This window comes from Aulostomus chinensis, chromosome 2 (assembly GCF_037954235.1).
Source record: "Aulostomus chinensis isolate RoL2024-O1b breed Wild chromosome 2, RoL_Achi_v1.0, whole genome shotgun sequence".
NCBI lineage: Eukaryota > Metazoa > Chordata > Actinopteri > Syngnathiformes > Aulostomidae > Aulostomus > Aulostomus chinensis.
The window spans coordinates 31980101-32005115 of record NC_141321.1 but is presented as its reverse complement, the minus strand read 5'-3'; the positions used below and the strand labels follow the sequence as shown (position 1 = coordinate 32005115).

Sequence of the window (25015 nt, the reverse complement as noted above, 5' to 3'; positions counted from 1 at the left end):
AAAGGAATTCAATCACCATAATGAATCCGAGGCAGGGCGGCAATCTTCTTCACATAAAGAAATTCTAAGAGGTTATAGAAATTGTCAAATGAATAGCTCGGAGAGAAGTAAATGGCCACATGTGGCAAATGTACAGTATGTGTCCTGATGTCAGAGTGTGTGTGTGGGCGCGCACACATATGTATGTTTGTCACTTGCGTTGCTGTGTGTACGCTGCAGGAACGTGATGTACACATTCTCCTGGGACAGGAAACAAGAGGGGCGGCGGCGTTCCGTGGGATGGTTCCAGTCCTGAATGAACCGATCGAGTGTGTGTGATGGTGACAAAGACCACTGACTTCTGTCTGCTCCCAAATCATCTCATCTTCCTCCCTCGTTTCTCAGCTGGGGAGGTCGGGACCTCTGTAACAGGAACCTGAGGAACTTTGAGGTTTAACAAGATAGAAAAACAAAAACTGTAGTATTTTTTCTTCCTTTTTTCTTTTAAAAAAAAAATAATCTGGTCAATCGCGTAAATGAAAGATACATGTCAGAGTTCACTGGAAATACAGGTTTCCATCTTCCTTTTTATTTTTACTTATTCATACTTACAGACAACATCTCAAGCAAGCATAAAAACCTTCCTAATGCTGCCATTTCCGTAAACCTTTTCTAACACGATGCTTCAAAAAAAAAAAGGGGGGGAAAAAGCATCAAAATACGTTGATGGAATCCCGACTCTTCACATGAGCACACAGGCAAGTGAGGGGTCACCTGGAAGCCAGTGTCTCCCCCAGTCCTACACCCCTGGATCGCAATCCAGTCCTCCACCCCTGGACGCGTAGGACTGGATTGCGATCCAGGGGTGGGTCGACCACATTTTCTCAACCCGATTCAAGTTCAGAATCAATTCCAAACTCTTACAACAGATGATAACTTCAGGGATCTCCTGGCTTCTCCACCATGAGACACTGGCATACTGACATGCTAAACTACGTGGGGAACATGACAATCTGGGTTTGGCTGAACCAGCAGGCCAACGCTAGGTCTAAAAACTAAGTCAGTTATTGTTCAGGGTTCCACCTTTACACATTAACCTCACCAGAAAAAGTAAAGACAACAACAACAACTAGGAGGCGGAGTGCAGGCCTAAGAGCCCAGCGACGGATGGAGGAAGATGCTGCACCAGGTACATTTTATAGAACTCCTCCAGACATGATCTGATTTCTTTGACTTGCTTGGGAGCTTTTTGCTTTTTCTACGTATCTCCTGTACTTTTCCGGAGCACAGGCCACCCGAGTCCAAACAATCGTGTAAGGCCTCTGTTATTTCCCTCGGAGTCACTGCGTCTTATAAGTTTTGTTGTTGTTTTTTTTAATTGGACTTGTTGGCAGCCAGTGCTTCCCTATGTGGGCTGCACTGATCTACTGTATCTATGCTAATCACTTTACTGTTTCTTTGTTCCTCCATAATGTGACTGCAAACTATAAATGATCAGCTACAATTGAGCGAGACAGCTGGAGATTAAAATGTATCCCAGTCACAGCCACATTTGCACGGGCATTCACATCGTGTAGTCTCACAGTAGCAGCCACCTGATGACCTCCTCCTACCGGGGACGGGATTCTTGAACAGCAGGTGCTGGAATTGCTTGAGCGCCAGCTAACAAACTTGCGGCAGTTACACTTGGTCGAGGACAGGAATTATTGGCCTTGGCTGTCCTTGGTACTGAAACCAACTACGCCAGGGTACACGACTCCTGTACGTTACCACCCCAACTTCAAGGTTTTGCAGCAGGTTTTCTCTAAATGTTTCACGCCACTTTTAGCGAGAAAACCTGAGACAACGTGCATCTCCAAGACCAGGTTAAAACCGGGTTCAAGTCTGGTGGTAAAACCAACATCAAGCCCATTTGCAAGAAAAGTTACAGGAACCGTAGAACTAGACTACAGACCGACAGGTCTTAACTAGAGTAAGGAACATCAACATTAATGATAAAGACTAACTGTGACCCATCCCAGATGCTAGTGTAGCAGTAGAGCCCCACAGAGCTGCTAGCTTTAGATCCCAAAGCAAGCTCAGACCAAATGTCTGGGGAAGGTGGCAAGGGATCAACACCAGAGATTTTGGTCCACTCTGGAGTTCGTACTAATATCAGCTGTGAGCACCTACTTGTTCAGCAAACTCACCATTCTTTCTGTAATTTTGTGTGCACACACTTGGTCTGGTTGCCCTGCACCGTGCTGAAGCATGAATGTTCCCCCTCCTCCCTCACGGAGCTCCGGGTCTGAGCGCGCTTACATCGTCTCAGGGATCCCTCAGGTCTGATGTTGTATCTCAACACAGAATGAAAATTGTCTCCAATCCTAAATTTTACTGCACGCACGTTGCCACACACTGCTAAAGAGGGACAGGTTTACATTTGTTACACACCAAAATGTAGGTTTTGAATCCACTTTATTTACCAGACAGCCAGTGAGGGGCACAATCGGCACATCTGGACACTTCACTACTCCATCTACTTGCTCACTCCCTGTATGTGTGGTCAAAATACACCCGGCCTGTCCATGTTGTGTTAGCGTGCACATGTGAGTGTACAGTGCTGAAGCACACGCACCGGTCGTGCGAGGGCCAAGGAAGTGTACTGCACCTGGGTGCAGAACGGAGCACTCACACCAGTCTGATGAACCAGACTTTAGGGGAAGAACTTGCTCTGGCAGGGTACAGGTGCCTGACTGGGACTGCACTCTCGAGCTCTTTCTGGAGCAACATGCTAATATCCTAAAGTGTACGTGTCTAAAATAGATTCTGCAGGAGAAGCTTCTCTTCCTGCAGCTCATTCCTCAACACCACAGCAGTGGGCACCAAAGATAAAGATCCTATTAATTTAAAGGATCGGCCCTTTAACTCGTGATAATAATACACCAGCGTGAGCAGAATATGAATATTCTGTGACATATTGCCGGTGAAACTCCGCTCGCCCACAGGTAGATCCTTACGGGCAGTGCGACGGTGTTTTGCCAAATAGAGGACCTTAACATTTTCACAATATGAGAAATCCAATAGCGTTTATAATTCCAAACCTTCACAAGTTCACACTGCCTGCTAACATCACACTGTGTACCATTATCCTCCAACAATAGTCGACTCGGTACCACCTGAATATTCTGGTCAATAAAACCACGGAGACTTTGCAGAGCTGCAATAGAGATGCCAGGACTGGCTGCAGCTGTAATGAACTCTGAAGACCTGGAAGTATGAGCTGTGTGTGTGTGTGTGTGTGTGTGTGTGTGTCACTGTCATAGCTGGAGTGTGTGCACGAACATTTATTACAACAAAAGTATAGACACTTTTAGACGTTAGCGCATCTGGTAAGCGTGCACGTCAAAGTGTGTGTGTGTGTGTGTGTGTGTGTGTGTGTGATTGAGCCCAGCAGCTCATCAGTGTCAGGGCTGAAAAGGTTGTGGGATGAATGAGAGCAGAGAATCAAAGGGAGATTACACGTCTGACCATGTATCATCCTCGATATATTGAACGCAGCCTTTGTGGAGATGGGGGCCACTTATAAAAAGTGGCATTGTGCTGCGACTGAAAGAGCGTGTGGGCTCAACTCCATGACTAATCTGTCCCTCCGCATTATTTTATTCAATCTTCCCCCGACTTTATGTCTTCGACATTTTTGCTACACTCAGTAACTTTGAGTTGAATGGACAATTTTAAAGATTTTTAAAAGGCGCCTGCTCGGGTCTGTACGCTGAGGGAACAAAAAAAGAGACTATCTCTTTGTTTCAGTGCATAATTTATGACTAAAAATGGTCCTCCGACTAATTCTAGCAGGCAGGGTAAAGTCTTGAGCACATTCTTTTTAGACTCAATATTGAAAAGAGTGTTGAATTTCCAAAGAGAAACATTTGATAATGCATAAAAGGATTCCCTTTCCCTTTCTTGCTTCTATAACCCACTTCACCTTACGAGCTCACATAGACAAAATAAAAGCACACTCATTTGAACACACACACACACACACACACACACACGCGTGCGCTGCCTGCGTCGCTTTCTCACTTCCTGTCTCTGCACACTGTGCTTGATCCGAACTGGAAAAGGATGTCACACACCAGTGTGACTCTGAAAGACAAAACCCACAACAGTGTCACAACAAAGAATTAGAAACGGCGGGAGGAGGAGATTTAATTGCACCGAAAACTTTGAAAACCAGCCCTCCCCCCCCCCCCTTAAACACAGCATAACCACTCTGTGTGAGTTACCGCAGTTTATTCTGACTTAAACATGAAAAAATGAAATATAGCGACCTGACACACTTGCGTCTAAATCCTGAGCCGAATTGTTTTTGAAGGCAAAACGAGGTTTTAACATTTAAGGGATACTTCACCCAAAAGAAGTGTTTGTCTTTCAGATACTCACAAATAGATGCCTTGAGCTCACAAATATAAACTTTTTTAAAATTTTAATTCCACCGTTACTTATTCCTGCAGAAGCAAGAGCCAGCCACATATATTTGAAACTGTCCCAAAATATCCTTTTACAAATACCCGATGTACACGACCAGTCAAAAGTTTGGACACGCCTTCTCATCTTCTTATTTTTACTACTTTCTACATTGTAGGTTCATACTGAAGACATCAAATATATGAAGTAAGCTATATGGAGTTATGTAGCAAAGAAAAAATTGTTAAATAAGTGTACATGTTTTGTATTTTAGAATCCTCAAAGTAGCCAACCTGTGCTTTGGCAGCGCTGCAAACCCTTGGCCGTCTCTCAGTGAGCTTCATGATGTCGTCACTTGAAACGGTTTGCACTTCTCAGGTTTGCCTTGTCGGGGTTCATTTTTAAGGTCAGTCGGTCGAGAAAATTGCAAAAACTTCGAATGCGTCCCCAAGCGCTGTCAGAAAAACCATCAAGCGCTACGATGAAACTGGCTCACACGAGGACCTCCCCAGGACAGGAAGACCAAGAGTCTCCTCTGCTGCTGAGGATGAGTTCATCCCAGTCACCAGCCTCAGGAATCACAAGCTAACAGCTCCTCAGACTGGAGCCCAGATAAACGCCTCAGAGTTCTAGTAGCAGACACGTCTCTGCATCAGCTGTTCAGAGGAGACGCGCCAATCAGGCCTTCATGGTCCAACAACTGCTAAGAAACCACCACTAAGGAAAAGCAACCAGTAGAAGAGATTTGTTTTGGCTAAGAAACACAAGGAATGGACATCAGACCAGAGGACATCTGGGCTTTGGTCTGATGAGTCCACATGTGAGATCTCTGGTTCCACCCGCCGTGTCTTTGTGGGACACAGAAAAGGGTGAAGGGACGGTCTCTACATGCAGGGTTCCCACCGTGAAGCATGGAGGAGGAGGTGTGATGGTGTGGGCGGGGGGGGGGGGGGCCTTTGCTGGTGACACTGTTGGGGATTTATTCAAAACTGAAGGCTCACTGAACCAGCATGGCCACCACAGCGTCCTGCAGCGGCACGCCATCCCATCCGGTTTCTGTTTAGTTGGACCATCACTGATTTTTCAACAGGACAACGACCCCAAACACCCCTCCAGGCTGTGTGAGGGCTGTTTGACCAAGAAGGAGAGAGATGGAGGGCTGCACCTGATGACCTGGCCTCCACAGTCACCTGACCTGAAGACAATCCAGATGTTTGGAATGAGATGGACCGCAGAGTGAAGGCCAAAGGGCCAACAAGTGCTCAGCACCTCCGGGAACTCCTTCGAGACTGTTGGGGAACCGTTTCAGGTGACGACCTCATGAAGCTGATGGGGAGAACGCCAGGAGTGAGAAGAGCGGGAGTCGAAGCAAAAGGTGGTGATATTGAAGAATCTAAAATGTGAAACATGTTTTGAGTCATTTCACACTTTTCTGTTGACTACATAATTCCATAGGTGTTCATTCATAGTTTTGATGCCTTCAGTGAGAGCCTACAATGTCAGCAGTCATGAAAATAAAGAAAAAACATTCAATGAGCAGGTGAGTCCAAACTTTGGACTGGCAACCACTAAAAAGAAAGCTACTCTAACGCTTTTGGTTCTGTGCTTGATGACGTTGGCGCTCAGCGGGACCACCTGGGACATTTGGCTGACCCGACACACTCAGGCTCGTCCACTGCAAAGAGAAGACGTAGATTCTAATGAAAAAAGGCTCAGCGTTTGTAAACTGACATTTTTTGGACAGCGTAGCCGTTTTTAGCCATCAGGTTTCATTAGCCTCAAGCTAAATCCCTCCTGTGCTACTTTCTACAAGTAGTACAGGAGGAAATAAAATATTTGTGAGCTCAAGACACCCATTTCTGAGTAACTAACCCTTATAGTTTGGGAAACATCGTCAGCTGGACTTAAACTTGTGTAAAGTGTTGTAGGGACCTGGACGGGAGTCAAACATCAATCCTCTGCTGAAAAGTCCAGGTCCGGGTGTTGTTGAACCAGCGACCAAATGCATTGTGTGACTATTAAACAAGCTGCAGAGAGACTTGGCTCTGCCCCCAGATGCTGCAGTAGATTACAAGATATGGCCCATTATGGCCCATTTACAAATTAAAAAGTGACCCAACCCCAGCTGGAAATGGGACAGAACACACCCAGCAATGATCTGGGAGTAAAACAGATTTAAGGACTTTGATTTTCTGTCAGACTGATATTATATATAAGCTGTTTACCCCTAAATGAATTGGTCTCATTTTTTTTTTTTTTTTTTTTTTTAAAGGCAGCAGGTGACTACCAGGGAGGCTGAATATCAGGAGGATCCAGACTTCTACCATCCCGACCCGCAGCAGGACAGCTGGAGCAAACTTATAATCTAGAAACCAGCTAACAGAGGAACATTTTGTCCCTCTGCTGCCAGTTTTTCCTTTTTAACAAATCTCCCAACAAAGCTAAATCAGGCAACACATATTTTTGTCCAAGCTTGTGTAGCCGACAGTGATGATGATGATTAGAGCCGACTGGAGATCTGGATGCATATATGCTTCAGATTTAAATGACCTGTGTTTCTTTTTGCAAGCCAACAGAGCAGCAATCATTTCAGGGTCGGTCAGAGAACGATGTTTTAGGATCGAGATGAAACAGCAAAAATGGGAATTGAACAACTACTGTAAAACAATTCTCATAATTTGAGCGCCTAATTAGATAGATTTCACGGGGTTGTGTTGCAGCGCAGAAACTGTTTGGTTCCATCTTGGCTCTTTCGTCTTCATCACACAGCTGCTGTCAACTAAAAAGGCTAAAATCACCGCCGTCTCGTGGCACACAGACGGTTCCCCAGTAAAACCAAAAGGGGAACACCTTGAGAGGGAAGGGGAGGAGAATGTGGTGAGTCGGACTAAACGGATGGAGGCTGGTCAGGAATGTTTTCTCGGGTATTGAAGACCAACTCGGAGATAAATGGAACTGCGCTCTTTGGTGTTTAGGTCGTCCGTCCGTCCCTCCGAGCAGGGATGTCTCTTCCACACCTTGAAAGAATGTTTCCACAGTTTGCTTCAAATTTGCCTGACAGTTAAACGGAAACACGACAAATAACGTGAGGCAGATTTCGACATGTTAACACTTCACTCTCCACCGCCACGGCAAACTGTTTTTCCTTTAATTTGTCCCTCATCTGCAGAAAGAGGCAGATGGGACACACACACACACACACACACACACACACACACACGGTCCCTCTTTACCTTCAAAAAGCCAGAGGAAGGCAGTCAGCATGAATAAATAGTCCAAGTGCTTATATTTCTATTCCTGCTTACCCAACTGCTAACAAGAGCCGGTTCACAGTCAATGAGCTACTTCGGCATTCATGAGGATCCCTGACAGTCACTTTGCATTCACCGCCAATCACAAACAGCAGAAGAAGAAGAAAAAAAAAAAAAGAGCACACATACACACTCGCTAACACACATGAAGAAGTCTGATTACAAGAGGCCTTCTGCGGTGCTTCAGCATTCCCCAGTGTTTTACCAAAATAAAGCAGGCGGCCCGTGCAGCATCGCAGCAACAAGCAGGAAAACATGATTACCCTCCACGCATTTAGAGGTCAGCGGCATTAGGAGATTAGGCAAAGTAAGCAATCATCATTTGGATATTTGATGATGAAACTATCCTGTTAAATTTATTACTGTGGAGCACAGGGCAGGAGAGGGTGACAGCCACACCTGGCGACATATGGAATGTGTGTGTGTGTTAGTGATTTGCCGTCACATCGGGCCACACCTGTCCCTCATCGCTCCGCTGCTCTGTCAGGCCCTTCCATATGTATCAAGTTTTTCCTCCTAACAAGATGTGTGTTTTGTTTTTTTTTTGTTTTTTTTGGAGATCTGAGATCTCACTTGCAAGGGAGAAGTGTTTAACGTACAAAAAACGTCCCTCTAGCACTTCTGCAGCCAGCTGTAGCCCCCTGGCGTCAACTCAGAAGCAAAGCGTAAGCGGCAAAGCGTCCGTTAGAAAACACAATCATACATTAAACCAATAACGGCCGGTGTGGTCAGCACCCTCGTCTGAAGACAGCAGCCTGTGGTTTAAAAGTGAACGCAAACAAGGCTTTGCAACAACACGGCCATCGATTTGGAAACTGGGGGAACAGAATTCCCTAAAATCGGTTATGACATCGCGGAGACAAGTTAGACGCTACGCTGACGAGTTGGAACAACAAGAGCGCAAATTTCAAGTCTGGTTTAGCGTTTCCTCCAACAACTTTACTGTGTTGAGGGTCTTGAACAGAAAGCAGCATTCGACCACACTCTTCATTTTCCATCCATCCAACCATCGTCTTCCACTTATTCCTGTTAAGGGTCGCGGGGGGGGGGGGGGGGCTGGAGCCTACCTCAGCGGCTACAGGCGAGAGGCGGGGTTCACCCTGGACAGGTCGCCAGTCCATCGCAGGGGCAACACAGACAGACAGACAACCATTCACACTCACATTCACACCTACGGTCAATTTAGAGAATCCAATCAGTCTAGTCCCCAATTGCATGTCTTTGGATGGTGGGAAGAAGCTGGAGTACCAGAGAGAACCCAGCAGGAACAGGGAGAACATGGAGACTCCACACAGAAAGATCCCGTGCCCGAGCTGGGACTCGAACCCGGAACCTTCTTGCTGTGAGGCGACAGTGCTGACCCCTGCACCACCGTGCCGCCCACTCTTGATTTTAAATCTGGTAAAATCATTCAATATTAGTGTCTTAACAACAGCTTGGGTCAGTTCCCGACAATGTGGAGTGAGGCAAGAGTAAGTCCTGAAACCTGAAGATACAATCGCATCACTGTCCAGTTCCCTCGTCTACGTCTGACCTTCCTCCAAATGGTTTCTGGTGGAATGCCTGAAATGAGTCTGTGGTGAACACAAACTTCAGAAATTTGCCTGTTTTGTTGGATTAAATGGCATTAAGTGCACTCATGAACACCTCAGTCGAGAATTTTGAAGCTTTTTCATTCGTCTTAAGAATGGCAGCTGCTGACAAGAGAGGCTACAGAGGTTGTCAAGGGCGTTCAATGTCATCCCAGTGAGAACAGAAGCAGCGCTAAGCTTGTTGTGGTCACTGCAAACTCACACGTCCGTGGTGCAGTTCGTTCACAGCCTCACGTTAGCGTTGAACTTCCAATGGTTGCACTCGCGCTTCATAAATCATCAAAGTGGTGTTCATGGTTGAGGGCGATCTTCCCGACATCATAAACGCGAAAGTTTCATCGACTTCTGCTCACCACAGTTTATCATCCGCAAGAATCAAAAATCCAGTGAACCAATCCAAGAGCTTACGGCCGAGGGAACTCGCAGTGTTGCCAACGTCCGGGTTTGTTCACAAATTTATGTTATTTTACTCCCGGACCTCAAAACGAGCCGCCTTTGGAATTAAGAATTTACTCTTACTGAGTTGCCTGGTTGAACAAAAGTAAAATCAAAATAGATTTAAAACATTCCTGCGGCACTCTGTTGCAAGCCCCTCGGTCATAAGCCCCTCCTGTTCTTGATTTTGATTGGTCGGGTAGAGAGAGGTGAAAGGCGCGAGCTCCGGCAGCGAGGGTGAAGCAAGAAACCTGGACGCTCTCGACCGCTTCAGCAGGAAGGGGTTGGTGCAGAGGAACTTCAAATACAATTTTCCAGTATTTTTTTTTTTCCTCTCAGATTTGACTGATGATTGTTCCAACTGCTGTGTTGTTGAATGTGCGGTTGTGGATCTCTGTATTGATCCAGATAGGAGCCTGCTGCCGACTCCCCCTGAAACAACCGCCTGGAGACGAGACCAACATGGCTGCCAGGTGGAGAAACTCTGACGGCGTCCACGCTGAACTTGGTCACATCTGAAAAAATAACAGACACTGCCGATGCAAAACATGCTCTTGATATGTGTGTTTGAGTCAGAAAATCCGAAATTTCCCACAAAGCGTTTTTATTTCACAGCCTCTACTACAGGAGCATGTGAACACACACACACACACACACACACACACACGAGAGAGAGAGAACTCTGTCATGTGGATGAAGAGGTGATGAGCTTGCCAGAACTGATTATGTCACTGTGCAATGCGACTGTGTGTGTGTGTGTGTGTGTGTGACAGAATCATAGTTGTGTGAAAGCTGATAGACAAATTGATTACATTTTTTATATAACAACTGAATGATTGACAGCCAGACAAGGACAGAGGTACGTTTACTCAAGTGCTGTCTGACAAAACTGTTTTCAAGCATTTCACACCCATAAAACAACAATTTTTTTCGCCGCATAGGCGCTGAGATGTCCGACGGAACGGAGCACCAACACGATTCAAACATGTTCCCAATGCAGACGTTCTTAAAAAGGAACGATAAAAGCACAGTAATTCAGGGCTGCACCCGACTCCCAGAGCTGTGAGGAGACTCCGGTTTGGCTGTAGTTGGACTTTTCTATGTACTTGTATTCTCTACATACACACTATTCAACCCAATAGTTTAAAGCGACAGGCGCCTATCTAATCGACCCGATCCAACCCACCATTACTAACCCATTATTAGCGACAGGCTGATTGCAGGTAAGTGGTGGGATTAGCGTGTGATGACATGCAGTCAGGGATAATTGTATTCAATATTTAATGAGGATATTATCAATTTAGAAAGTTGCAATTTCAAAATAGTTTTCTCTTGAAGCCTGTAACAGTTTGACATGTTTTCTCCTTTTCCCATAAATCAGTGATATTGCACTCTTGGCAGCAAGGGATTTGAAGTGGTTTTAACACAATTTGTAATTAATGCTCTCGTCGTCCCGTCATCATTTACTTTCCTGTCCCCTCTCATCAACGGCGTCACAGGATGGGGTCTGCATGATTTATCTTGAATTAGAACAAGTGATAATGAAAGTTAAGAACATATTTCTCAACTGTAATATTATTGTTTAAACATGATGGAGTTGGAATGTACGCACTTTTCCTGGGGAAAGCAATAAAACATTCTCACCTTCATGTACCACTGCGCGCACACACACACACACACACACACACACACGAGCGCTGCTATATCCGTCGGCAGCTCCAGATCTCAGCTAATGCCCAGGAGGCGGCGGAGAGAAAACATGCTGGAAATACCCCGAGTTTAAAGTGCTAAAGTGAAGACTAAAACACAGATTTATTCAGCAGGAGCCAAAGACCAGGGGAGAGTTTTAACACATTTACACCAGAGAGCCCTCTGAGGAGAGACACGCCGGTGGGTGGGTGTGTGAAAGCTTATTTGAGTATGTAGTGTACGTGTGTGTGTGTGTGCACATACTCCCATTGGTGCGTTCATTTCTCTTATCCGTACACCCACCTTTTTCTTGGTTTCGAGACAATCTCCCAGGACGCCTATTCTACATTAAACAGCGCTTTGAAGACAATTGAGCTGAGACCCAGGCTGATCAAGGCTCCCTTATCCCTCCCAGCACATCTATTATCAAAGCCTCCGTACCATTACCGTCATTATACACTATGTATTATTATTATTATTTTGAAAATGCAGCGCTGAGAGCAGGCGAGAGACAGGGGCCCCCGTAAACAAATCTATTATTGGTGATGAATTGCATAATAATACAGGCATAATGCCGTTCGCTCACAAAACTGGCGAAGGTGCTGAACTGTAAAAAGTACCCCGTCTGTAAAATTTGAATAAACAATGGCTGAGAGAGGGGGAGAGACAAAGATGGAGTGGTCGTTAGGTAATGTGGTTTTACTTCTAAGCTAAATAGTAGTTTGCTCCTCGCAGGCGCAGCTCCCTCCATCTGTGCTCCGGCTGATGTTTCGTCATCACTCAGGCCATCAATCCTCCGGTTTTAGAGCTTCATACTATTAAACTTTATGAAGCTAACATTCTTTTCTTTCCGTGTCCAGCTGCTCGCCATCACGGCGGACGCTAAATATCCAGGTGCACTGAACTCCTCGCGTCCTCTGCTAACAGAAGCGCCATCATAAGGTTTCGTAATGAAAAACCTGTTTTGTTTTGGGGGTTTTTTCCCCCCCAAAGTGTGGAGTGGAATTCAGGTTAAACACAGGAACTGGAAATGACGTATTGTGGGCTCAGACCTCCATCTAGAATCCTAACAACAACTTTACTTCGTCCCACAAGCGTAAGTGTTAGCATGTTTTGTTAGCCTACACTGCAATTCAAAACCCCCATAGCAAATTGGCTGATTTAAGAAGGGTAGCTTTTATTTATTTTTATTTTTTTTTGGAATATAAATCAATTTTTCATGTGAGGTGACACTTGAGCTTTGATGACCACAGTCTTCTCAGGTCATCTTCGAGTCTCAGAGGACTTGTGCTGAGCTCGGGGAGGTTTCCTCCAGGCGTTAAGGAGCATGGGATAGACAGACGCGCAGTGGCGCTGGGGCGTAAAGACATAAGTGGTCTACGACAGCACAGGGGGTCCAGTCTGGTCTACTCAACCCACCAGTGGTGCCCCCTCTCTCGCCTGTCATGGCCTCTACCCCAGAACACCTCCTCTCCACAAACACCATAACAGCTCTTGCAGGTTCAAGAGGACAAGCGAGCGAACAAACGTGTCCATGTAGCAGCACACACAAACTAGCAAACACCCCCACCCCTTGGCCTGCGGGGGGGGGGGGGGGGGCGACACTGTTTAGCTGTGCTAATTTGAATATATTTTTGGGTCAATTGTGCGCTCACCAGAGACGACTTCCACGCCTACCCTTTGCCGAACAATTTAAATTTTTAATATTCCATTTAATTTATATGGGCCACCACTGAGGCAAGCCGACAATGTCAAGAATCCTCCTCAGGTTTTTTTGTTTTGAGTGGAGGAAAAGAGACCACCCTGGTTTCTGCCCTTCCCTCACCTGTTTTTATCTTAAAACCATTTCACCTTAAGAAATAATCAATAAAAACAATTATGAGATCCAAACCTACCGCTCTCTCTTCTTCCCCATCTTTTGCCCCCCCCCCCCCCCCACACTGCTTTTATCCTCATGTCTCTTCTCCTACCATCCTATCTCCTTGGTGATTCACCGAGTATAATATTTAATTATACTCTATAATTTATGCAGGTTATCAAACTCTGAGCGCATCATTTTATGTACATTGTGTAAATTGCTTTTTCCTCTCTTCCCTCGTCTCCCTTTCTCCTTCTGTCTTTTCTTTTCCATGCTTCTTTTTTCTTCCTTGGATGGAGGAGGGAACATCCTTTGCAGGCAGAGACAGAGATATTGAAGCCAGGGTGCAAATGTGAAATGAATAAACAGGCTGGATCTCTTCTTCAAGGGCCTAAATGAGATCTGCAAAAATAATTTAAACTAGACCCATTCATCAAGTCCAGCCAGGCCATGTGTATGTTGTCCATACTGCTGGTGTGAGCGTGTGTGTGTGTGTGTGTGTGTGTGTGTGTGTTCTGCACCCCTGGCAGCAGTGGTGGTCCTAGTTTCTCCCTTTAAAAAGAATAACAGATTAAAAACCGAATAAATACTGAAATTAAAGGTTTCAGTGGAAAGTTTAGAAACATCTGATAGTGAGCGATGGAAATATTATCCTCGTGTCGTGATTTACCTGCCAAGACTTTTTAAACTTAAGAAAATTCCCCCGACAAGTCTAAAGCCCGAAAATATAATTTATAGTGTTTTGATAGAAATGTGTTACTATTATTAGTGCATAAATTCACCATTTACGCCATTCAAGATGTTTTTGTTTTATTCAAGCCAGCTCAGACTTGCTTGGAACCACATCGATCAATCTCTGGGGCAAGTCTAGGATTAGACCAAGACATCTGTGTGTTTGTGTGAGTGTTCATACTTCAATAATTAGCAAAGGTACTCCTCTTTCAAACAAGTGGTAGTTTGTTCCGACGCTTTTCGTGCACGCTCAATGGATGTACCGTTAATACAGAAATACTGCGATCACTTTAAACAACAAAAACTGCCATTAGCGCTCTTTTCTAACGTTAGCTGGTCATCTCCTGCTAACTGCATTAGCCAACATTCTTGAACACCCCAAGGAACTATAGCATAACGATGAGACACATTCAGTAATACACACACACACACACACACACACACACACACACACGCAGCAGTTCCTGTGACCTTTCATGACTTCCAAGCCGACGTCTGTCCTCTGCTACATTACTAGCCGAACATTATGCTGCTTGGATGAGTTCGGGTGAAATTGAAATGGCAACTAAAGTTTATTCTGCTGGTCCCAAACTGATTTGTCCTTTTTTAAAGTTTTTTTTTTAAGCCCCATTTACCCCAACCAACCTGAACCTCTCGTCCGTGGTGTCAAAGGATCAAAGGATAACTCGACATAAAAGCATGTTTGTCTTTGATGTCCAATGAGGTTGTAAAAACCTCTGAGTAATTTCCAGCTTCACCCTCCTCACTCTGCTAGAGCCGAGGCAGGCTGGGCCTCCAACCTAAATGGGTCTCTGGGAATACACACCCAAACCCCGCCTCCCTTTTTTCCCCCTCTGCAGTGTTTTAAATGTCATTGACCTGAGGGCGAAGCAGGCACCATCTCAAGCGCACATCAGTCACCAACACGCTAATCAAATCTCAATAGACCCCATCGCTCCCTCATTGCCGCACAGCTTGGCAGACACCGCCTTCCTTTCCTCGCTGCAGACGTGGACTGATGGAGGTCTCACAGAGACAAAGGTAAAAGGGGAGCCTCTCATCCAAGGAGCTTCTTCAGTCCCGACCTCCTGAGGGGGGGCCCCAACAGCTATGGTTCCCACAGCCAGGAGCACTTCCTAACCAAGTGGTCTCACAGTGCCAGACAGAGATGGATATGATTTGCCACAAACATGACAATCAAAGTTTTCTTCTTCTACAGAATCTGGGCCATCCTGTCGCTGAGTCAACCGTTGTTACAGGTACACGACCTCTGCCTCAACTTAGAGTGCCCCCCTAAAGACTTTGGATTGGTGATGGACGGCAGGTTTAGGTCTATAAATGCTTCTAGTCACTTTTAGCAACAAAGCCTTGGAGCCTGTCCTCAGTCTCTGCGAGAAAAATGTTTAAATCACTAACCTGTCAGACGACGTGCATCATCGCGCTAAATGGAGCCCAGAACATCCTGATGAAGACGGCCCTCTCGCACTCAAGATGCCCCTCGTAGCCAGAGTGCGGCAGCAGTCAGAATGGAACTTCAGTATCAAGGTTCCAAATGATTCAAACTCAAGTTTCCAATGTGTCATTTCTTTAATATGAATCAAGTGCCTCGCAACTACCGGGGACATGCCTGGTCACCTCCTGAGGGAACTCATGTTGAATGCTTGCATCTGCAACCTTCTTTCAGACCTGACGCGGTGACAGCTGAAACAAAGACCGAGCCACATATCAGAAGCTTCGCCTTCTAGATGAGGTGAAACGTCCTGGACAACCAGTTGCCCTTGACCTACCGGTCCTTGGACATGTTCTGGATCATCATACCAGTGGTTTTGTTTTTTTTATTATTTTTGTAAGTGGACTGAGACGGAACGTCAACAGAAGCGAACGGACAACCTTTTGATTTGTGGCCAGAGATTTCTGGGAAATGTATCACACAAATGCCACAAGACGAAGCACTTAGGAAAAAAAAACAAAACATTAGCTCAGAGTACAGCCTGCTAACACTGGTACCCATCATCCTCCTTCATATACACACACCACAAATGCCGAGGACACTACATGTTCACATACATATGCACTTAACACACACACACACACACACACACACTAACTGACAAGTCATGGTACACGAGGAGCTTAGATCCACAAACATAAATATCTAATGAGGAGTCTGAAGTGTGCCAGGGGAGATATTAAGTGTGTGTGTGTGTGGCTCCTACCATTTTCAGTGCAGCTGTAAGGTACTCGCCCTCCCTCCCCTCTTATCCCCAATATGCCCCCAGCCTGCCTTAACAACCTTGCGTCTGGTGCATAGGGAGTAGCAGGATGTGTGTGTGTGTGTGTGTGTGTGCGTGCGCGCGCACACACAAAGGTAACATGCATGGTAGCAGGTGTAATGTACAGTAGGGCTTTGAGAAGAGGAAGCCAGCGTGTTGCTGCTCTGATGGAAATGACATCATAGCGGGGGTTAAACAGGCGCCGTTTACCTTGATTTATAATCTTCTCTCTCTCCCTCCACCTCCATCCTCCCCACGTTGAGGGGTGAAGCCTGACTGTAGGGGAGGGGAGTCGAAGTAGCAAGAAGCGGATGAGAATCACGCATCTCAGATCCAATTGCAGGAACTGAACCCAAACACTGATGATTATTGGATGTCAAATGGTTGCTTGACAACTGGGCCAAAGGGGTTCTTTTTTCTACTGGTGCTCTTTTTTTTTTTTTACAAATTAAAGAGTTCTGTGAGCACATTTCCAGTTTCACTCATTTGCACCTCCACTGGAAAGTCAAAGACCAGAGGCACAATGTGCTTGGGTTGTATGTCTAATTCTTGTCAAAGCAGTAATCTGTGTAGCAACCTGAGGAAATTGCTTCAAATCTGGCTCAAATGTCCACAGGGTCACAAGGACGACCTGAAAATACTGTAGGGGGCAAAGGTGACAGGGACCAGCACACATCATGGAGGCACACCGCCGCAGGTTCCCTCTAATTTGTGCACTTTGAAACCAAAACCGGACTGATTAGAAAATACACCAAACGTGTTCATCTTAGTCTAACGTCTGTTTTTGGCCAGTGTGAAGACGCAGAACACTGAGAGCAAACACGCCGCCCCCTACATATCAACCCAAGAAGCTTTGATCAAAGAAAAACGTGCGATCGGAAGGAACTTGGGCTGAGAGCCACGGGAGACCGTTTTTATCATTGCTTGGCGATTTGCTACTTTTGTTTACAGTGAGGGTTACGATGCTCTGAAACGACACGCGGAGGTTTGAGGGTTACGTACTGTGTTCCCGATAGAACAAGCTAAATAAATGTGAAGGTTTTAGAAGTCTAAGTCAAGAACCAAATTATGGGTTTAAGGCGGTTTGATTGGGATCTTTGGCTGCTTTCAACGAAGGTTGCGAAAAGCATCTGCTCCAACCACGACTTGAGCCTTTATGTAGAACCCTCAAGGAGGGCGTACCAGCAAGGACCCCGCGATACGATTCATATCAACATTCACGGCTAACAGTACAATTTTAGCACGATGTACTGGAGTGCGCTACACGTTTACTGTAAAGTTCAGGGCTAAAAATACAACTTGCTGGGTCCCACATGGTCTAATAATATGTTCATCACATTATAAAGCAGCAGGAACATAGATGGTCACAATAGGATGTTATCGCGCTATACTGCTGAATGATGTCGACACTCTGGATGAAATAAAGCAGTTTTTTTTTTTTTTTTTTTAAAAAGCGATATATTGCTGTATTGAATTCATTATAGACCCACTGACAAACTGGCCACTTTTACAAACACAGACCAACACGGTCTGGTGTTAAACCGGAGTTTGACCTCGTTATTTTTTTTTTAATAGTCTGGACAAAGTCTGACCAATAGGATCCCATAGAACTTTGAAAAATGCATGAACATATTTGGGGGGGGGGGGGGGGAACTGAAATGCAGGAACTGAAGTTGTTTTTCACCAGTAACAATGCAAATAGAGGAAGGGACGGGTGTTCAGTCTGTGTTGACAGAGAAGAGAGCGGTCCAGTCGCCTGAAGGCTGACTGAAGCTCAAGCCTAAATTCCTCATGTCTACCATAAAACAGTCCAGCATTCCACTACTTTTTGATATCCACACACACGCTTCCAGTCACACACCCTCCCTTCACAGCGGTGGCAGCACTTCACAAAGGAACCATTGAAGGGGCTCCTTCAGTTTAAAAGTTGAAGAGTATGTCTAATTTTGGTCAGAGTCCATTAGGCGACACAAAAGTGGGAGCTTGCAGAGAACATGAGGACAGTGGCAGAGGCAAGTGCTTCATGCCAGGGCCGATAAGGGCAGACAGAAACTACAAAGGCGCTTCTCCTTCAGAAGGAAGGATGAAGAAGGAGGAGAAGAGCGGGAGCGAGAAACCAAACGGCAAGCAAAAGACTTGGCCCAGAATGTCGTATGGTTTTAATACATGCATGTCAGTGTTTGTTAATGTGACCCGGCGAGCCTGCAACACGCCAATATTCAACGTTAATATTCAGCTGCAAGAAAGAGGAGCCGCACAAATGCAGTGGGAAGCAAATGAAATACTTTAAGTACTATATTGAGGGTATTAAATTGTCATTGCGTCTAAGTGGAAGCTTTATCAGAAACAGGACACAGCTTTGTGTCAAATGCAAGTCAACCTTCATCCCCTAATTATGGGGGAGAAATTGAGAGAGCTGCAAAAACATAAAAGCAACAACAGCAAAAGTAGCTTTTAGCAGGCAGCCTTTGGAACATTGTTAAAAGCATTGAGGAGCAAGCGCGAGGATGGATGTGGACAATGATCTGCCCATGAGATCTGTGTTGTTACTGTAACTGGGATGCAGTGTTGCTGCTCTAGTGTGAGGCCCTGAGCTGTAAATGGATATTGGAGATTAGATCTTTCATCTGGAGAGAGCCATGTCATTTTCCTATTTTTCTCTCTTATTGATTCTGGCCGCTCTCAGCTCCACATGAACAAACACTTTCAGACTGGGAAAGGCCAATCCAGGGCTGTTCATATTCCCTACTTATAGATCTTCTTGTATTATAAGAGACGCTACAGCATAGATGGGCACAGATTTTACTCTAAAAGGCGCAAGTTATATATTACAATCTACACAACATAAAGCTATACACTCACACTCTTAGCTTATAAATAGAGGTTTACACAGGCCTCGGGGGGCTGTTGTTGGAGCCAGGGGTTGTTTGGTTTTAAAGGTGGAAGGTAATGGGCGTACACTTTGGTGATTGCATCATTTACCAGACTCCATCCACAGCCTCGCCACACTCTTACGTGAGGTTGATGCTGTGAGGTTGAATCCTGAGATCAAACAGACAAACATCCTCATTTCAACAGCCTTTTTCTGTCGTACCGCCTGTGTTTTGATCAGGTAAACAAACCTGGGAGTGTTTGTCTCGTTGGCATCTTTCATCTTGGGCAGGTGGGAAGGCTCAAGTGTGCACCAAAACGAGTGTTCCTGGTACGGCGCAAACTTGAGAACTTGATTAACTTTCCAATTCACCCATCAGATTAAAAAGGGCTCCCGTAAACAGAAGCGCTTTGTATCACCAAATGCAGATTCCATTCATCTGCTGCTACCTCCACCTTCGTATACAGATTTTTCTCCCCTTTTATTGACATCACATGACTTCCGACTTTCCAGTAGTCACAGTTACAATGGCCACAAGATACCATCAAGTCACTTCTACATGAGCATAGAGGGTTTTCACCGCTGGCGTGTACGGCCTAGCTGCTAATACTAGCGGAAACCAAGTTTTGAGGGTCAGAGCGAGAACCCTGTATGGTTGTTTTGATTGAACGACTCCACCTGCAGCTGTTCAGTAATGATGCTTCGCGACGCATGGGTGCTGTCCGGTTTGTTTTTTGGAATAAATCCAAACGTTTATGCTTGGAGTGACGTTACGGTTTTGGTTCAAATATGCACGTTAAATACAATTCAAGTCACTACATCCCTAAGGTTAGGCAACCATCACTGTTGCTGGACATAGTCATGCCACACCTGTGTATTTTGTTTTTAGATTAAACCAAAGTGTTTGTGGAGTATTGGATGACGCAGTTGTAGAGGCTTTGGATGGCTTTGCTGTTAGAAGCCAGTCTCCATTAGCCTCAAGCTAAATACACGTCTGGCGACTGCTTTGGGAATTTGGAAGGACAATCATGAAATATTACTACTGAATTTGGGTGACACAATACTGTCCACCACTTTTCTTTTCTTTTCTTTTTTTTTACTGTTTTCACTTGTACTCACAACCACAAGAGGTCACTCACCGATTTCTTTTGGCTAGCCAGGTCCATCCAATCAACCATCCACAGCGCGAGTTTCAGCCACCCACCGTCGTCCCCCACTGCAGACTCAGCCTGGCATTAGGAGCTAATGAAAACAAATGGCTTTTCAATGGGCAGACAAACCTATTTCAAACATTCATCATCAGCCTCATAGATTCCTGAAATCCCATCAAGTCTGTCCCTGAACTATACCTCACTGTGTCCGTGGCTTTCTCTCTTCCTCTAAATCCCACTCATAGACCACAATCAAAAACTTGGTAACTTTTCGGCATCATTTATACAAACTCCTCATAGAATCATCCACCTGACAGTTATTCACACCCCGAATCTCCATTGACAGAAACAAGTGGACAGGACAGTATTATCTAGAGGCGGCAGAATGAATGGAAACCTGCGGCTAATTTCTCACAGCGTTGCATCGCACTGCTCTGAGCTTCTACAAAACTCACATTTTCCACAGCAAATAAACACAAATTTGATTAGATAAGATCAGACTTTAATGATCCCTGCAAGGAAATTGGGTTGTTGCAGCAGCACAGAGAAAAATATACTGTAGATAAGAACAGAACAGATATTTGTAGAGAATTCAGAAAATATTAAGTAATAATGCCGGAATGTTGTGACAATGACGCTACAGATAAATGCGGGGAGACAAAGCTTCTTCAGAGATACAGAGATATAATGCAAGTCACAGGCATGACAGTAGATCACACTGGAGGTGCAGAGGAGTGCTGAGCGTGGCAAATTTACTTTGGATTGAAGCATTTTTTGAGACTTGAAATCAGCATTGTTAGCCAGGAGCACTTTTAATATCTGTCCGGCTTGCAAGGAATAGGAAGAGAAACAACTGAACCCAATCAGCATCTTCTCCGAGGCAGAAGAATGCACTCACCTACACCGTTAAAGTCCTGCTGCTCACCTTCTTATGATTCTCCGATTGATAACGGAAGATTCTATCTCTGTGGTGCTATATTCATGAGCAGTTCCTTCAGCTTTTGTCTCAAGAATCTTTGAAATCTCCCAATATAGCCAAATTAAATCCAATATTAGCATACGAATGATGGAAGAAACTTATTATTGGGTTATTTGTTTGATAATCAAATTATAAAAGCAAACAAATGTTGCATTTGTTGTACAATAGCAAACAACAAACCAGAACTCGTTATTTACCTGGAAAATTAATTTTGCTGCAGTAATACAAGATGCTAACGACGGTGTACCGAAGCGGTTGGAATGGCAATTCTAACACGCTGGTGTTCAGGAACTGTTTACCATAGTCCCTTATATTAAGGTTTTCATATGCTCATCTTTCCTACTAATAACCTGAGCCGAGAGTCAGGCCTGAAATACACCAGGTACGTCCGCATAACGTGTCGATTGCCATCAACCGCTGTAATCACGCGGAGCAGCTACCCTGACCATGTTTGTCACAAGTGCGAGATGGGGTTTTTTTTGCGTGACAAGTATTTATTTTTCTTATCGTCCGGCTACGTTATGCTCCAGAAATCTAAAACAACCTCATCTCCACAGAACTAGCTCCACTTGTAAGACATCGCACGTCTCCAGTGTGTTTCGGTGGTTAACCTTGATTTGTAGGTGCGCGGGGGGCCAACGAGGACCCTACGCTGAAGCCTCAGACTGCACTGTAGGTCATCATACTTCTCCACCAATGTAGCACAGTGACAAAACTTAGCTCACAGCAGGTCCTCTATGCAGTTGAAAAAGACTTTCTTCATGTACTTGGAACAATGGTGGCTGAACCAGAGCATCTAGTTTTGCAGTTTGAAGTATTAATGTTGAACAATGGGCTCCTCCCATCGAAGGAGACGGGAAAATGCTTCAGGATGTTACGAAGCACGGTAGTCACTGCTGTTGTGGTTGATGCACTTCCACATCAGCATACACCCTCGGCACCAGCCTCCATTTAACAAGCTAGTATACTGTAAACCGAGCTCCAGTCACACGTGCAAGTCTCAGAGTACTCCTTTACTATGGAGAGGGTCGAGTGTGGAGCGTTAGTTGCGCTAACAGAACGTGACGCCAATGACAGGAAAGCCGAAACATGACGTGCCAAAAATGTAGCGTTATAGGAGATCTAACGAGACCCTGGTGGATCGTCCCAGTCACACGGCACCGCTGTCTGGGGACGATGAAAAAAACATCAGAAATTTGGTGGAAAACAGAGTTGTGAAGATACTTGCATCCGGTCCAAAATGGTGAACGGACCAGCAGTAGAGGTGGATGGCTGAGAGAGACTTTTTTTTTTTTTTTTTTTTTTTAAGAGTGAGGGCAAATAAATCCGGTCTGACTGAAATGTGGTTGTGCGCCGTGGATGCTGGTGTGATGGTGACTGGACGGTACAGACGGAGGTTGCTCACCTTTTGCCGCCACCCCCGCCCCCCAACCCTTCTGCTTGGCTGAACGAGAGCCACACAGACAGACAGTAACAGCAGGTCTGACTGATGGGCAATGATGATGTCATCAGTGAGTGGCAATCCTGATCATAGTGATGGAGCAGTGCCAGGCTGTGGGTGGCCGTGGCAACCAGATGCCAAGGCAACAATGCCTGTCGGCCAATGAGAGGGAAGAAGGCGCAGTGATGGAGCATGGCAGGTGCACAGGTGCATTGTTCCAATAGCGCTCGTGTGTTTGGGGGGGGGGGGGGAATCCTCTGCAGACACTAGACAATGAAATATCATTTTATCACATGCACTTGTGTTTCAGGAGTTTAGAGCACTACATCTTCCTATTTTACTGTACCTGCCTGACAAAATTCTGTAGTTTTGAGATTCTCATTTCACTGAGAAACCAGATGTTCATCAATACCAATTTCTGGATTTTATGACTCATTCCTGCACAACGCCACAGCCTTTACATTCCTTAGTTTTGTCTCTGCTCTTTAAAATCCACTTCCATGTACCACCTGCCATTCTCTCCTCCACACTTGAAAAAAAAAAAAACGTGTTCGTAAAACCAGCCAGGTACACAAATTAAATATTTCTCTCCAGGTCAGGTAATGTGCACCAGACCTGTGCAGAGGATTGTAACATGATAGTATGAAAATGCATGACAGAAAATATATCAAAATAGCAATTGTATACTCAAATTAATCATTTTTCTCCGCATCACACCAGCAATGTGTTCAATTTGCCGTTTTTGTGTTTTCTCTCTCACTAGGTCGGAGCCCTCAGCAGCAGAAGCCGGAGTGGTGAACAGTTAATAGTGGCGCTGCAATAACAATAAAATGTCATCAATCTGTGGGCGCCTCCTGCCTCTGTCACACCAAGTTTGTACAGAGTAATGACATTAGGCCTGGAGTAGCAAGAGCATGCCGCTCTTAAAGGCACCGCGCGCCCCCCCCCTCCCCCCCCAAACTAACAGGAGGGTGAACGCGGAGGGGGGCCGACATATGTACAGAGGAATTCTACAGGAGGGAACCACAGTCACACCACAGAGAAACCCCACGGCAGCCATTTTGAACTTGCGTCACTCTCAAAGAACAGCATTACAGCAAAGTAACTGTTGTGCAAGTGTCAAATACGTGTCAGACTCCTGGCTACCAAGAGTGAGCTGAAAAGGAAGCCTCGGAAGAGGTGTGGAGCTATGAACTGAGACTGATTATTTCAATCATTTGTTAATTGCTTATTTCTGGAATGTGAATTTGCTCTGGTCACCACATTGGTTTCATGGTTTTTACTTGACTTGCTTAATTGCATGAACTCCATTTAGTTGGTTGGTTGGATGATCAGTGGTCAGACTGGCTTGCTACTTGCTAGCTCAGTGTGCTACATGCTAGCTCAGTGTGCTACACGCAAGCTATAAACCAATGAAACGCCATTTGTTTTCAGCATTCTTCCACTTCGTTCCCAGTTTTCACCACTGCCACGTGCTTCTTTAAGTGAACACACGTTTTCAGGGCCACGCGTGCTGACAGACTACAGAAACCAGTCCAAACCTGTTAGCTTTCTTAAATTTAGACATTTCATAACACCCACAATGCACAAGCCCTGCGACAGTCGAAGGATGACCTCTGACACCACCTAAACGCGAGTGGCAGCGTTTGTTGAAAGCACATTAGTTCTACTTGTAGCTCTAAACGCCTTTCGTCAAGTTTCATACTCTCGATATCTGCGCTCATCAAGTTAGGACTCCTTCAATTGTTTTGGTTTTACCGGTGGTTGAGGGTTCCTTGCTTCTGTCAGGATCTGCCAGGATCATCGGTCCAGTATCAGGCAAATGACTGACACCTGGAAGGTGAGGTCTTGGGAAGTCCAATTGGATCGTACCAAGTGCCAGCCTCTAAAAGGGGGGGAGGGGTGTGATTATTCCTTTATTTTCTGTATTCTATTAGACTTAAGTCTGGAATTTGAACACCTTTTTGATCAATAGAATATTTATTTCAACTGACAGACAAATTGTCCTGTTTAGTTTCCCTTTTTTTAAAGTGTTTTTTTGGTGTGTGTGTTTCCACTTCCTGTGTCACTGAGTTCCTTGATGGTTTGGTAACCAGCCAGTTTGCTGCCATGGCGTCAGTTTAGTGTTGGTCCTTCTACCTCTTCTATGGGTCCAGGACTTCCCATTGCTTTGGTCACAAAAAGCCAAGATGGCGCAGGACACACTGGAGACTGGACAGTCACCGCGACACAGAGACACATCAGCGCTCACTGA

The 25015-nt window shown here is 45.3% G+C and overlaps 1 long non-coding RNA gene across 5 annotated transcripts in view; it reads right to left on the bottom strand.

The window, feature by feature from the left end:
* Positions 1 to 24589, bottom strand: part of LOC147269755 (uncharacterized) — a 30292-nt gene extending 5703 nt beyond the window's left edge. Inside the window, exons 1-3 of one of the 5 annotated variants that reach the window (XR_015111583.1) lie at positions 24520 to 24589; positions 20330 to 20432; positions 7119 to 7482 (exon numbers count right to left, since the gene is read on the bottom strand). This is a non-coding gene — a long non-coding RNA (uncharacterized LOC147269755). Of the gene's footprint in view, positions 1 to 7118; positions 7483 to 9824; positions 10282 to 11180; positions 11287 to 15616; positions 15747 to 20329; positions 20433 to 24519 lie in introns of those variants that run through there. The other 4 variants (XR_015111579.1, XR_015111582.1, XR_015111580.1 and 1 more) reach the window with 4 other exon arrangements.
* Positions 24590 to 25015: the final 426 nt, after the last annotated feature.